The following is a 15170-nucleotide window of genomic DNA, read 5'->3' on the forward strand; positions in this document are numbered from 1 at the left end:
AATCTAATTAAAATCAGATCCTATGTCGATTCAATATATCCCTGTGAGCTCGAAATAAAAGACACCACAGAGTCGTCCACTTCTGCTTCACACTTAGATATTTTATTGAAAGTAGACATTAACGGCAAACTGACAACTCAACTGTATGACAAACGGGATGATTTCAGCCTCTCCATCGTCAACTTCCCATATCTATGTAGCAATATTCCATTATCACCTGCATATGGTGTTTATATATCTCAAATGATTCGATACGCAAGAGCTTGTTCTGCGTATAGTATGTTTTTAAATTGAGGCAAGCTACTGACAAACAAGTTGATGGTACTATCTATTTTGTATTGCTTATAGGAGTTATGAGATTTATCACTGTTCGTTATCTTCACCTTTCATCCCAAGATACGTTCACAATCGCTACAATAGGATTGGAATAGTATTCAAGATGATTTACTTAATAACCCGAGGAATAGAACCCCAGTCGACGTAAACAATGCATTGTGACGTCACATCTAGCTGAGATGTGTTTTCTTTCAATCCAAACAATGGCAACCATTTTCCTTGAATTTTGAACAACGAGGATTTCATAGAGGATGTGCTGATTGGTTAAAATAAAGTACATATGAACATTACCCCTAGTCAGGTTATGTCAGATCTTCTTACACAGAGTATACGGCGCGGATCTCAGAAGTCTGATTTTAGTTAGATTGTAATTGCCATTGACACTTAGAGTTCTAGGAAAACTTACATGATTCACATTGGTCCTAGATAGGTCACGTCAGGCCATACATTTTAATGAGTGATGCAAAAATATTGGCATTGTGTCCCACGGGAGGTAAAAGAAGTGCGACCGACCGTGGGTTTTCGGCGATAATAACCCCCAGACCAGAAAGAAACTTGCAAAACATTACAGGGCACCTTATATATTATACATTCACGCTTCCTTGAAAGTCATCAAAACATTTATTGAGACAAATATAACAAAACATCGAATTTTGGAAGTTCATCAAGGGTGGATCCATAAATTGTGGTTGGAAGGGCAACTGTTTTTAGACATGGAGTAGGGGGCGCCTTGAGGCTCACAGTGGGTCCAGGGCAAAGCCCTGGTGGGGATCAATGGGGAGAAGCCACCGGAAGGTCCTGGAATTTACACATTTTATAAGGTTTGAAATTTGCCCCACTCCTTTATAGGAGTTATGGGATTTGTCACTGTTCGTTATCTTCACCTTTTTATATACTACAGATATAACATTCTCAGACAATCTGTGGAAAAAATAAATCCACCTAAAAAGAAAATAAGCAAAAACCAAATAAACTTAAAAAACGCATTTTATGTGTCAAACTTAACATGCACAACGTATCAACAATCACCGTCATAAAGAGAACAATAATAATCTGGCATAGAGAACAGTTTGTGTGTGTGGACGCCTTATGTGGCAGATGTGTGCATCACTTTGTGGTTAAATGACAGTATTTTTTAAAATCACCGGGAAAACATGATTTAAAGCAACATTCGCACACTAAATCGTCCATTGTTAAATGTTGAGCAGGCTGAGTGTCGGAAACAGCATCTGTAAAAAAAAAAAAATTGAAAACAGAGGTTAATTTTAATGTCAACAAATATGACCGTGGTCTGTTTGTACTTTATGAATATCAAAACAACGCATGTTCTCTTGCTAACGAACACTACTATTCGTGGGTAGTTTTGGCGCCCTGAACTTTCGTTTTGCTTTTTGTCAAAAAGGTGGATGTATCAGTGGTTTTATGTTGTATTTGGTGACTTGTCATTTTAAGCATTTATAGTTGCCTTAACCTAATAAGAAGGTAATATTTGGTAATATTAGTTTTGTTCATTTGCCTTTTAAAAAAAGGGGGGGGGATGAAAACACAATCGAGCATTAGACATTATCTTTTTTATCTTAACATCAAATCTATATTGCATTATTATTGCACATTATGCCCGCCGCAGCACTTGTATGTTTTTCTGTTGAATTTGATTAGCAACCGAGACCGTCATTGTATATATTTTCAGATATTTGTATGTATATTTAGCGATAGTATTAACCTTGGAAACGAGGGGCGACCAATCAGCTCTCGGCACATAAATAGAAAAGCGAAGAATTTAATCATTCTTCGGGACAGAAGTAAGTAAATGTAATAGATAACAGCTACGACTTTGACGGCGAGAAGCTCTTAATGTTCCGCTGATAGTAGATGTCATTTTTCATACGTGAAGCATTCTGTAAACACCTTCACTACAAGGTGAAGCTAATAACCGCAAAACGCTCCGCTACTTCCCTGTTCTAATTATGTAAGATGATTCATGAACAGATTAGGAAGGGGGGGTTACATGTAAACCAAAGATTATTCATAATTTGTGGGTTCATTTGTATCATTTTTAAAACTCTTATAATGTAGTGGGTTACTGACGGAAGTTATCATGTAGGTTCATGCATACGGGTACATGATATATTCAAAGAATGAACCAAAATTTTATTTTACTTCATAGGAGAGCGCAGATTACAATATGCCATAGATTTCCCTTTAGAGATAAAAAAAATAAAATAATAAATGCTTGTTTAAAGGTACGTTTTATAAAAGAAAATTAACAGGTTAATAATATCTGAATTAAACTGAAAAATTGCAAATTTCTGATGTAATATACTTAAAAATGACAGCTAATGCATGAGATAAATTATGTGAAATTGTATCATAGTCATTGTTTCTGATGATATGAGATTTAGTCTCGCTACAGATCTCGAGTTTTACGGAGTCCAAAAGAAGCTGTTGAGTGCTTTTGTCAGAATTCTCGGTTTTGTGAACATTCGTTTTCTGTCAGAAATCACACAGTGCCTCTTTCAACAAACAGAATGATCAGAAAATACGTTTTAGTTTACATGAGAGATGGACCTTTGGTAAATATAGGAAATTTGTTCGAAGAGGATCACAACTTTTACAAGAAACCGCGTCAAATTGACTATCCTATATCTGAGAACCGCGTCAAATTGACTATCCTATATCTGAGAACCGCTTCAAATTGACTATATTATATCTGAGAATCGCAAATGGTGATGAAATGCATTTTTTATGATTTTGTATAAGTTTGCATCCTGATCAAATTAAGAAGAATGACCGACATGCATTAAGATTCTTGCACGAAATACAAATCCTTTGTGAAACAATTTCACTTTATGAATTGCTTGTTTCCTTTTCAATAAATATTTGGCTACAAACGGTTTCATTGCTCCTTTCGCCTTGTACATAATTACACATTTTTTTTTCTTCTTGATCGACTTCAAATGATTTAGACAGGGTAAATGCATAGAATGTGTCATCGAATTTAGAAATTCTGCTAATGCATGCTGATTTTTTTTAAAGGATGAACGATGATAAAATCAGTTTGATTGTATTACCATATCTTGCGAGTTCTGTCAATAAGTCATTCGTTTAGATCTAAATAAAAACCGTACGTATAAAAGAGTCAAGGTCCACGTTAACCTTTGACCTTAAAATGACGAAAATAATGGTCGGGAATAATAAACGGTGTTCCTAATTTAGCCACAAGCACACATTTGTAGGCAGCACGGAACAAATTTATGAAATTATGTCAAAGATGGAAGAAACGTCACATCATATTGTGAAATTATGCAATTTATTACAGCGTTTCAGATAATTTATGCATTGAAAACCTCTTTCTTTGATGCTTGAACTGCATATTAATATCAAATAATCAGTGTATACAAGTCGTATATTGTAAATCAGTCAGGTTAGCAGATTATACCTAGCTATGCAAATTTAGAACTTGTATTTGTGAATTCTGTTTCTTGTTTTATCAATTTCTGATGTAGAGTGTAACTCCTTAATATGAACTGGACAAGGTGTCTAAGCAGCGTACCATTTCTATCGAAAGACCACGCAACATATGTCTGTGCATTAATCTTACTGTTGGGGATGTGCATCAGTCTGATGACCGTTATGTCTTACTAAATGTCGGCTCCTTCCCTGAAACATTTTGATATTTCTAATGCTGTTTAGATTGTGAGTGATCGCATTGCAGAGATGTTGCGAACAGTTAGCAAAGGTGTTGCGAACATGTATATTTAGGAAAGGTGTTGCGAACACCACAAATCACCGCCTTCCAGCTGAGACTGGCAGATGGATTAGTATTCCATATAATGAAAGATTTTGTGTTTTGTGTAATGAATAAAAAATTGCAGACGAATTCCATTATATATTAGAATGCAATGCTTTGTCAAATATTAGAAAAGAATACCTACACAGTAGGTATTACACAAGACCTAATGTTATTAAGTTTCATGAAATTATGTCAACCAGTAAGATTAAAACACCTAAAAAATCTATGAGTTAGCCTGTCCTCCTTAACATATTTTGCAGATACTTTTTCACTACATGTATATTGTATATATTTGTACATACTCTGGCCTTATCCTTACTCAAATTTATCTGTATTTAATGCACCTCATGTACCATGTATAATGTGGTTTGAGTGAATATATGAACTTGAACTTGAACAGTTAACAAAGGTGTTGCAAACCGTTAGTAAACGCTGAGCGATTTACAGCAAATTGCACGTCATTAATTACCTCACATTCATGTCAAGACATGACCAAGCTAACATAATCTCCCAATTTCTCCTATTCAGTTCACGAACGTTTTATGATTTCGCGTAAATGTGATTTTTCGGAATGAATTTCCAAAAAACGAAATTTCTGCTCATAGTATTTCAAAAATAATTTATTTTTTCAAATCGGTCATGCGTATATAAGAAATTATTCAAACAAAGCTATATGTTTGCTAACTTCCTGAAAGTTGCTGTACCTTTAATGGACTCCATTTTCGTTATGTAACTTTGGTGTATTTTAATTTGAATTGTTAATCTAACGTATTGGCTTTTGTGTCGTTTTCCAAACAGCAATAACGGAGCGTTAATGATTCATGTAACATGTTACTTATATCAGATTAAGTTGCAAAAGACGAAACATGAATTAGTGATCCTCAAATGGAAGTGGCATAGGTCTGAAGTTTTATTAAGCAAGCACCTACTGGGGAAAAGCTTCAGCGGCGAGAGTATTTACAACGGATGCTAGGAATTATTTGACATTAAAATGAAATGAAATCAGATTGGGGGGGGGGGGGGGAGGAGGGGGGACCACAATAAGATTAGAAATAAAGAAATACATATACACGATAGCCTGGAATAAAACTATGGCCGTTCAGTTGGTCTTTAGATTACTGGAGCAGATTGGAATGAGAGATGGCGTGGCGACAATGCAGAAAGTGGTGAGCGAAATTGGCTTCTCGGTGAGATAATCCTGAGTGAAAAATGAACACAGAATGCTCACAGAAATGGACGAGTCCATGCACAAAAGCGATCTTTGAGCGGTCATTGAGCGAAATGCGAACGATTTGAATGTTGTCAACAGTATAACTAATTTCTTATATTTAAATATCGTGAAATAATAAATATCTTCGCATAAATATTGTATCATCATTTTTTTAAACTTACAAATGTATCGATGAATTTGTAAAAAAAAAAAAATCTGATTATCAAATAATTATCATTTCCAGTAAAGTTTGTCTTTGGAAAGATTATTAGTGTTTTGAAATTTAATTAATCATATATGTTTTTCTTATCTATCTACATCAGAGCTAGTTGTGAAAATGGATTTGATCTCCTCTGGGTCATCAATCAATGTGTATGTGCTCTGCATCAATAAGTACAATGTTTGATACACGTGTATAAGACCATGGAACAAATAAAACAAAAATGTCAGTCTCTATAGCACGTGTTCGCTTTATTTATTTTCCACGTGAAAGTAAAATGAGCGCGATGTAAGCTCTGAATGAGTACAAAATGAGCACGAGAACACGGCGGAGGCGGAAGTCAAGCGGACGATTACAAAAATGGGGAGATGGAAGACCAGTTCTATAGTCCAAGGTGCATATTTTGATTTAATCAATAAGGATGTTCAAAACAAACAAATACTCTGTTCCGTCTTTTGATTACGGTAAATCAAACAGCCTACTAGTAAAGAGCCTCGATGTAAAGCTGGACCGCAGTTTGCCTGATAAGGCTCTTTGGATTAAAATTTTATTTTGGTATATTTATCCTGACCCTGACACCATATTAATTACCCAGGTCAGCTTGGGTTCCTATTTATTTGTGAGTGGTGAAGGTTCTTCGTGAAGTCACTACCTTATTTCAGCACCCATATCCCATAACGTAAACTGATACATTTTTTCCCATGACTGAATATGATAGAATGGGATTATACGGACACAGAAACTGCGAAACGCTTTTCATGAAACGGAACTTAATGAACACAGAAACCGCGAAATGATTTTAATTAAACAAAACCGAATGAATAGAGAAACTACAAAACGATTTTAATTAAACGGAATTTAATGAACACAAAAACTGCGAAATAATTTCATAAATTCCGTTTGACATTATGAAGATATGTTAGTAAGTATAAGTATTGTTATCTAATTATGACATAAATGCATGTAGATAAAAAAAAAATAGGTAAATCATAATCAGATGAAATAAATCATGTGATATTAATGTCTATATCCCCCACACCAATAATGAGAACAACGGCCTCAATATACTTTATAGTTATTTTAATACACAGTCAATTGTATATTTATGTCTCCATCAGTGTAATTTTTTTCTCTATATTTACACTATATTTTTTCATACAAAAACTATTTACTTACTTAAAGTTATTTCAAATTCGACTGGAAATCATAATACATGTGTTCACTCTCATTTATTGATCTTACAAACAGTTCAATGACAGAAAAAGCAAACGGTCTGCGCAGTGATTCAAATTAAAAAAAGAAACTGCAGTTAAGCTCAGCAGCACATGCTACAATGATTCTGACTGATGTGTCATAGCTATGAGTTAGCATTCGATTATTTCTTTAGAAATGTAATGAAATATTTAATTTCAAGAATACATCTGATCTTAAACTGTTACAATTCAAATTTTAATTTAATCTTCCTAAAGACGAAAAGGGATTTTTATACAATGAGGGAAATATTTTTTTACATAAAAAATAAACCCATCTTATCCCTAAATTTCTTATGCAAAACTCTTTCGTCTACATTTTTCTTTTACCGAGTAGATTACGGAAGCCAAAATTACTGCATCTTATATCATAATTTCATGTACCACCGGGTGAATTTGTACTTATTAGATACTAATGATAATAATTCCTTATTTCAACCTTGAAGTTAAGTTGATACTTAAGTTAAAAAAAAGTAAGCGTTTTATTCTAAAACCATACTGCAAATGCACGTGTGTTTCCAGCCTCGATCTGGCGCGTGTCATCAATGTGAAAATAAATAGTGTGATTAGCTCACAGCTGTTGATTACATCAATGGAAACATATTCAATTGTCAAATCCCAATTAAATAATTAGATATTTATTAAATATCACATTAGGTAATTAAAGGAATAAAGAAACAATGGGAGAGATCAAACCACTGATAATAAACATATCCTAATTTGCAAAACTCTTTTTAATAATTTTTGGAACATGCAATATCTTGAAGCATATACGGACTATGTATATCTACAATATGCATTTACAAAAAGAAAGAAAATTAAACATAATACGATATACGTACCGCTGTCAAAGAGATCGATGAAGCTGGGAATTTGGCACATTAGTAATAACATATCTCCAATCTGATTTCGACATTCCGATATAATGCTCAAAGAGTTCATAAACACGGAATCCCGACAACCGAGTCCGTTACGCACTGATATCAACACAAGAGCACAGAGCACTAGATACGACCGGGATTGTTTGACTGGGAGCATGTTGAATCGAGAGCTGACTACGGGTTCCGTAGTGTACTTATACAACACAGAGATTTGTTCGCCCTGCCCACAACTTATTAAGCGATTCAATGAACCATGCACGTGCATTCACATTTCAGATTTGAATTAGTTTGTTAATAAGAAATCTGTAATAATACTCATGTTACGTAACGTGAATGTTTTGTGAATTTTTATTTATTTTTTGTTTTAGAATTTAATTTCTCATATTGTTTATTAACTTTTGCTAATGTAAAGGACAGGAAACTAAAATCTTAATTAATTGAAACGTGTGATTCCATATGAAGGTTATTAAAAAAATACATTTTAAAGTTGCAGATTGACAGCCCATTTGATGTTTTTGTTTAGCGATGTTAAAAAAATAATAGCACACCAAAACAGAACCACACAAACCCATGTTTGTTGGATTTTAACTCATGCATACAATGGAATGTAAATTATTTCGTAAACAAGTTACGTGCCGATTTTTTTATTGTTGTTTCTAAATAATCTACTGAGGGCCAGCCAAAAATCAGGGTCGATTTCCGTCGCGGCGCTTAAAACCTCAGTAACGAGAAAAGAAGGGGAAAACTATTCAATATAATAAAAGGAAAACCGCAATATTGTTGTTTTGATCGTATTATCAAAACAAATATCACGTGCCAGAGAGCCCCTGTCAGGAGTATAACAAACAAACATGTGACAGTTTTTATCTTTTATTGAACAGCGTAAATAACATGATACATAATCTTGAGGTCCTAAACACGTTCATGCTATTGTATTTCAGTGAAAATTGATAGTTTTAAGAAATTTGCGAGTTTTTGACATGACATAATGTAAAAATATAGAATTTATCATTATGTCGGGTACCATTTTATTGTTAAAACAGTAAATACGACTCAGGAAGGCTTGCAACACAGTCGAAATTATATATATATATATATATATATATATATATATATATATATATATATATATATATATTACAGAGCATATACACTTACTCATACAAAAAATTAAACAAACACCTGTGAATTTGTCATAGCTGAGGTATATATTTATGTGGTAAATGAGTTCAAAATTGTTCTTACAGTCAATTAAAATTTCAATAATTGAAATGTCTGATATTGTATTTCTCATCAGCGTTGCATGTTCACAAAGTAAGAGAGAGAGAACGAGAGAGAGAGAGAGAGAGAGAGAGAGAGAGAGAGAGAGAGAGAGAGAGAGAGAGAGAGAGAGAGAGACAGAGGAGGGGGGGGGGGACAAAACGTGTTCCGGGATTCCCAGATTTCGTCAAAGGTTTCCTGTTTATCATCTTCATGTGCAATATATTTGTTGGCTTCATACATTACTTTTTGAAAAAGAGGATATTCATCCACTCAACTCTCAACCGCACGCCGTAAAGCAGACAACTCTCAACCGCCCGTCGTAAAGCAGACAACTCTCAACCGCCCGTCGTAAAGCAGACATATTCGTATTTTCTGACACATTGACTGCCTCTAAAGTAACATTTTCTAAACAAGGGTAACATTTAAAAATCCTGTGATGTTTTACACCCCTCATAATAAATGTTATACAATCTCAAAATATCCTTACCACATAAGAAACATTCAATGAATACTACACACAAAAAAAATTCAGTTTACAAAAAGGCTTTTCTGATTAATCCCAAACGACTGTACAGTTTTGTATTAATTAGCATCCTTGAATTCATACACAAATGTTTGAGAATTTATAACTTTTGTTTTTGTGGTTGAACGTCTAAATTTTTTCTCTCTTCAAAATGCTTAAACCAAAAAAATTATGGATTAAAATGAAACACGTATAACATATTACTGTACAAAGTTTCTGACACCAGTGCAAGTTTTTGGCAAGTAATTTCGATACGAAAGAAAAAAAAATGTTATTAAAACATCCTCGTCCATCAGACTAATAATTACTGTATCTAGAAATAGTCAGGCTGTAGCTATTGAACTATTGAACTCTGTAATTTGTAATAACATCTTTGAATATTTACTTCAAAATACTTATACTATATATAAAGAAGTATCCTCGAATTTTTAAAATAGATCATTTACTTGTCAAAATTAATAAAATAAATGTTGATTAATATTAATTAATGGAATCAATTCAAACACGATTTGGTCAAATGTGGTATATAATTAAAAGCTTTGTCCTGATAGCAAAATAACTTTGCTGAAAATTAGAATACTAGCTAAAGTTGGGGGGATATTTCTTAATTTACAAAATAATTTTACTTAGAAAAATATATATCTGATTGCGGAGAAGAAAATGCGGTGTTTTAAATATGATTTTGTTTTATAGACATGTTAGTTTTTTTGAGATCATATAAGGTTAAGCTAAAAGAAAATCAATATCTCCTTTTTCTTCCTAATTAAGAAAAAAAAAAGAGAATTAGAAAAGAAAAACATATGTTCGATATGTGTGTTTCTAAGTATATGTGCATGTATATATATCAAACTTTAAATTTGTATTTTCATTGCAAATATGATACTTGATTTTATAGCTGTTAATTACTGTTTACTTTTCATATCAGGATTTTTTTTTTCGACAATAACAAATACTTTCACTTTGAATTCAAAACTAGCAATGGGCTACATTATGACAAAAGCCTTAAGCAAACTAAGAAAAAAAAAAACCATGAACGACACCAATGAGAACCATGAAATATATGAAATGTATATTGGATTATTCAAAGAAATTTAATTATAATTATCTCGAACCCGCAGATAAACTCTTATCCCTTATTTATAACACAATTTTTGATTAGCAGCGATTCCACTCCCCCTCTTGTCGTTATGTATGCTAAATTAATTTTCTCAGCAATATAAATTATACGCTTCAGTTTAGTATACTATTATGTAAATATTCTGGTCTCATAACAAGATTGGATTTTCTTTTGTCTTTGAAGTGGTAGAGTTATGGGACTGTGTGTACTTTTTTGACCAGAGGAAAAGTATATCTTGGCAGGTGAAGGAAAAACTCCCCGTCAGCCGGTGACACTTCCTTGTCGACAATCACGGCTTGTTTACATTTCCTCTGTGTCAGTCATCAACAGAGGCGGCCCAGAGCAGGCACTAGCTTGCAGATGAAAACGCAAGACTTTAAACCAGCCTTATTACTTTGTTCAGACTCGATCATAATTAAAGACGCGCTGAAAAACATTTCGTGGATTTTTTAAAAATAAAATCTTATTTGACTTACGTTATATTTATTTTTTTTTTTTTTTAAATATTTCAAAAGAACACCGATGTTAATCACTTCTTAAATGGGTACAAATAGAGAGGTTCTTGGTCAATTTCTAGACATTTTTTTAAAGCTTACAGTTAAACGGAAATTTCGATGAAATCGCGAATCGATTTGAAACTCCGTTTCGAGATTTTGTATCAACATGATGACAGAATCGTGTGAATTCATTTAACACAGGAGAAATTATAGAAATCAGAAAATATTACAAAATGAGGTTTTCCATACTGTGTGTAAAGTCGATTTATTCAAATATATAGCAAAATTCCTAATCTTACAAAAAAGACCCCCCCCCCCCCCCCCAAAAAAAACAACTTGCATACGTACATGTATCAGCAAAGTTAATTTTCAGAATTCGAACTAATAGTGTATCAATCTCTCAGGCGGATGTATAATTTCTTGTTCGCAACATTTTCAAAATTAATTCAAGATGTAATTCTCATATATATTTTTTAAAATAATAAAATGGAAAAAAAAAATTGTGTTTTTAAAAAGTATTTGATGTTTCACTTGATAAAAACTTAATTTATGATATATCAAATGAATAAAGGGCAGACAACTATTGCTGGTCCATTTAAGGTTTGGACCATTAAACAAGGGAGGTAAGCCATGTTTTGTATCCATTACTTGTCGGCTGGAAAGCACATGCAATAGTTTTACGATACCCGTTGGTATAAATGTGGGTTCGAGGTTTGTTTGATATACAGTATAAATTTTTTTTTTTTTTAAAGTAATCCAAGATGTTTACATTTAGATGAACAAACCCGATTCTTTATTTTGTTTTTAAATATAAAGATGCTTTTTGAAGGATCAACATTTAAGAAGAATGTTTAGACCATTCATCTGACACATTTAGCTTATGGTTAATATCATAGTCTATGCCAGCGGCATTTGAGGAGGAATTTTGTTTAGAATTGTCATCTGCACGTAATCTACATACATGTAGTGCCAAGTTTCTGAAACATCATTTACTTATATTAAACATGTATTAGAAATAACAAAGGAGAAATCATGGAACCTTGGAAGGATCTCAGCGTTAATGGATTCGCTAGAGGAGAAAACATCTATATAAAACATAACTTTCTGACTTACTGTAAAACCGTTAAAAAGACCGCCTGCTATCCCGTGTGAATATAATATTCCAAACCCTGTCAATTGACCTTGATAGTTGACAAATCACCATACAACACGATTTTCCCCAGCAATGCTTCACAATACTGGAATCCAGCAACTGATATCTGGTAAGACACCTGCCTGATGTCATTTGAATGAACATGATTATAGACTTGTTTGAATATCATTATTTCCATAATGTTGCTTACGTAAGTCTAGTGAAATTTCTCAGATAGGGTTTTACAGATGAGCCAACTTTTAGAAACAAAATTATCTGACAGCGCATTAGCTAATTGACAATGATTGGGAAATGTGTTTTCATTCAAAGGCATGTTAAAAAGCATGCATAGGTAGTGTTTTTGAAATAATCCTTGTTATTGAATTCAACAATATACCACTGATGCAATCTGGTCTTACAGCTTTATTAACACGAAGAATGGATATGACATCATTTATATTCAGCTCTAAAATAACAAAATCGTTAATCCTACCCTTACATCACGGATACTTATTCGATTGTGCTTTTCTTTATATTTCATTCAGGAGGTTTTCACTTGTGTTGAGACGTCACCAGCTCTATGTAAGTGCCTCAAACTTTGACCAATGCAACAAGACTTGTTTATTTTGTTAACTCTCGTGACTTTCACCTTTAATATCTCTAATGCGAACAACAGACCAATCGACGCGGCGCCGGGATCGGGAATGGAACCAGTGACTTCCGGTCTCGAAACACTCGGCTATAGAGACCGGTAAAACGTGTTCGATAAATGCTGTCAATGTCTTCAATATCGATATGGAGGATATGGGATTTTTTTAATGTTTCCACTTGTTTTATAAGATCTGAAAATGTCATATTATTAACCATTTCAGAATGCCGTGAATGATTGGTATGCCCGATGAAAGTTTTAACATGAATTACGTACTTAATACAGGTTTCTTTATTTTACACTTAGGTTACTGGTATCTAATATTTCCAATAAAATTATAGGTGGCGATATTTTGTATAAACATTTATATTTACCACATAGATTAAGTGCATTTGTATTTTCATCTTCATCATGGATATCTCTATTTTTCACCATTAATAATTCCAGCCAAGTACCTGTATTTTCTATCTATATCTGACACAGGCAAGCACATGTATATTTTCTATCTGTATTATATGTGCATACAATTTTACCTTTATTATAGTTTTAAAAACCTATATTATAGACCTGTCCCGTGGGTATCCGGGTTAGAATAGGTTTTCAGTTCTCATTGCTTGTCGTAAGAGACGACTAAATGGGACGGTCCTTCGGATGAGACCGCAAAAAACCGAGGCCCCGTGTCACAGCAGGTGTGGGACTATAAAGATCCTTCCCTGCTCAAAGACTGTAAGCACCAAACAGGCCTAAATTTTGCAGCTCTTCATCGGCAATGGTGACGTCCCCATATGAGTGAAAAATTCCTGAGGATGACGTTAAAACGTATACATGTATACAAGCGGCTAACCTATCGTAGTAATTAATAATAATAATGATTGGTTTTATATAACGCTTTTTCCAGCGTATGCTGCTCAAAGCGCTTTACAGTGCATTATTACCCCGGCAGACCTTATATCAATCTAGAACTTTCTCAGCCTCCTAGGAAGCAGAATTGTTTACTTTTACTTTAATTACTTTATTTCTTCACAGGTAGCCTCTATTACAAGATGCATAAACAAAATAATATCACAAATTCAAAGAAAAAAATTGTTGCATTTTTGTTTTTTGTAGGAAAATTACATGGCTTAGTTGTAGTTTTACTAATAAGGATACCGATTTACCCATCATTATTGAGAATATGTAAATATCAATTTACAATCTATTTTCAACTTGTACTATTAATTCTATATGTAGCTATTATATTCATATCTACCGGTATAACAACATTACAATACATATATCAGAATGCATTTCTAACATTCCCCTAAGTCTTACTAGAAGATTAGCGAACTACACGTACGTTTAAAGTTCTCAAAATGTTAAGTACTTTGATGTATGGTGAATGTATGAGAAGCCCAAACGTAGATGTTCCGCTGATGAGCAGAATTTGTTATTGCGTTAAGGATTCGAGTTTGCAATTACGATAATGAGATGAGTTCGGCATTTTTTTATGAGTATAGAGTTTGCTACTGCGCTGATGAACAGAGTTACTATTTTGCTGATGAACAGAGTTGCTATTGCGCTGATGTGCAGTTTGCTATTGCGCTGATGCACAAAGTTTGCTACAGAATTTCCTGTTGCACTGATGAGCAGAATTGCTATTGTGCTGATGAGCAGGGTTTGCGATTGCGCTGATGAGCACGCTTTGTGGCGGCTCTAATGAGCAGAGGTGATCCTATTCCGCTGATGTGTTGGGTAGAGTGATCGATAAGTGTACCACCGCATCTTTACGGAATTACTCGTGCTCTACAAATCTATTAATTTCCGTATTTTTCGAAATTATACACTAGGAAATTATATATTTGGACTATTTTTGCGTTAATTTGTTTTTGCAGCATTGGGTAAAACTGCTGTAAATTAATCTCTGTGTTCTTAAATTTTGCGTCGAAAGGACAACATAGGGGAGTTTACTTTTACGAAAAATATTTTTGCGAATTATATATACCCACGAAAACATCAAAACATGTCTACACCTGATTTACATCATCTATATACATTCCCAATATTTTTGCCTTTGATATCTTTACCAATTCAAATGATCGGTATTTCTTTATAAACAGCTGTATAGTTATAAACACTGTGCGTGTGGATACAGAGCTACTTGATAAATATAGTCCGTCTATTCTAACAGCTTGGACTTTTTACAGAATAAAAAGAATATAGATACAAGAAATAAATTTCATTATTGAAAATGAAGCATGTTGGCGTAAATTGCCATAGTTCAGAATGATAAGAAATATTATCGTTAAAAGTTTTGTCACAT

The 15170-nt window shown here is 33.5% G+C and overlaps 2 long non-coding RNA genes across 3 annotated transcripts; one reads left to right on the plus strand and one right to left on the minus strand.

The window, feature by feature from the left end:
* Positions 1-1305: 1305 nt before the first annotated feature.
* On the minus strand, positions 1306-8341 carry LOC125675903 (uncharacterized). The gene is made up of 2 exons (XR_007370692.2): positions 7652-8341; positions 1306-1565 (listed from the first exon to the last, which is right to left on the minus strand). It is a non-coding gene; the product is annotated as an uncharacterized LOC125675903 (long non-coding RNA).
* A 3226-nt stretch (positions 8342-11567) lies between these two features.
* On the plus strand, positions 11568-13403 carry LOC130052562 (uncharacterized). 2 transcript variants are annotated; one of them, XR_008800901.1, is made up of 2 exons: positions 11568-12574; positions 12768-13403. It is a non-coding gene; the product is annotated as an uncharacterized LOC130052562 (long non-coding RNA). The 2 variants fall into 2 exon arrangements; XR_008800900.1 differs by having other exon boundaries at positions 12210-12352.
* Positions 13404-15170: the final 1767 nt, after the last annotated feature.

This window comes from Ostrea edulis, chromosome 3 (assembly GCF_947568905.1).
Source record: "Ostrea edulis chromosome 3, xbOstEdul1.1, whole genome shotgun sequence".
Taxonomy (NCBI): domain Eukaryota; kingdom Metazoa; phylum Mollusca; class Bivalvia; order Ostreida; family Ostreidae; genus Ostrea; species Ostrea edulis.